Source organism: Echinococcus granulosus (genome assembly GCF_000524195.1).
Source record: "Echinococcus granulosus chromosome Unknown EG_S00010, whole genome shotgun sequence".
Taxonomy (NCBI): Eukaryota; Metazoa; Platyhelminthes; class Cestoda; order Cyclophyllidea; family Taeniidae; genus Echinococcus; species Echinococcus granulosus.
Window position 1 is genome coordinate 1,453,242 of NW_020170390.1, and position 1,423 is coordinate 1,454,664.

General features: G+C 47.2%; 1 protein-coding gene across 1 annotated transcript in view; it reads right to left on the reverse strand.

Annotated features, from left to right (window-relative positions):
* The window catches only part of EGR_02357 (Segment polarity protein dishevelled DVL-3), a gene marked incomplete at both ends in the record, with an annotated part of 22,890 nt that overhangs the window by 16,722 nt on the left and 4,745 nt on the right, over nt 1–1,423 (reverse strand). The window lies entirely within an intron of this gene.

Below are 1,423 nucleotides of genomic sequence, written 5' to 3' on the forward strand. Positions count from 1 at the left end.
TTTCTAATGCTTTTCCAACAAAAGGCTAACGTGGTGCAAGTTCTTCTTCACTAAAAGTGATGTCTCTAGAAGACAAGAAAAAATCCAGTCTCCACCACCGTCGTTTATATCCCTCTTTTATTCCCCAACTGTTCACTCCATTCCCCACGTGATTGTCGCTACTCAAGATAAGGTGGCAATCAGCTGAGGAAGAGCAGAGGAAAACAGGAGATGGGGGAAGAAGGATGAGGAAGGAGTAGTGTTGCCCTTCTCTCATCCTAAATTGCAAACTCCCTCCCTCTCTCTCGAGTGAGCTTTTTGCCCTGACGTCCTGTGAGAACTTGACTTCCTTCTTCCCACTGATTCACCAGTCCTGTCTCTTCCTGAAGCAGTTCTTCTTGCCCATGTTCGAGTGGTTTCGAGTACACAGGCGCATACACACACACACAAAAGCATGATCATCAGAGATGATGTGGTGCTTTACAATTGTGGGTGGATGTGCGACGCGATGTCTGCTCGCTTAACGGAGACTGGAACACAACCGTCACTTTCCATCACAAGTCAGTGTGTCAGCAAAAGCTAGAAGTGAACGGCCCTTCTATAACGGGGTTGAAAGAAGTGACTAACAAAGCGGTAGTCTTTGGAGATTACTGTCTTTCCTCTGTTAATGCGTGCGGTTGGAACCCATGAGCTTAGCTACTACCATGACTGTTTCCACCGAGTTAGTTGGTGGAAGTGTAAACGACTTCTTTGATCGTTCACACTAGGTACTACCGAAGGTTGTTCTTAACGTGTTGAGACGCAATTATTTGCAAGAGACGTAATTCCTCATGAAAAAAGAATAGGACCTTCTGGAACGCAAGGCATTTTGGGGTGGCTCATACCCACAATGAAGTTGTTTGCACCACCTTTGGTGGAGTGTTTTGTCACCGCAACTTCTCAAGGTGTCCTGTCACGACATTTGGTAGGAGATTGTGCAGCCTCGTAGAACGGACGAGTCGGCATCATATGCATTTGGTTAAGTGGACGTTTTATGGTATGAAGGTTTCAAATAGGAGAGAGTGAGTGGAGAGCACAGTGAGGGGTGCCAAACCGATAGGCACCACTGACTTGTGTGTATGCACAAAAGTGGCAGCGCCTTGCAAGTTGCAATAAGCGATTGCAGTGCGGTATATCAAACGCTGCAGCAACGTTTTGGACCTCTGATGGAGATGTATGCATCTGAAAGTAAGCGTGAAACAGTGGTGTTGGTAGTGGTAGCGGTGGTGGTTCAACGGCGTATGAGCGAGGAACTGAAGAGCATTTTGAAATCGAGCCTTGCATCCACCATGACCCACTGCCGGAGACGCCGAGGAGCAATAGTATCAAACGATGTCGAGTACTTTGTTACTGAGGCGAATCAGCACCAAAAAGAAGCCGACTTAGGACCTTAAGTCTCCTCCCA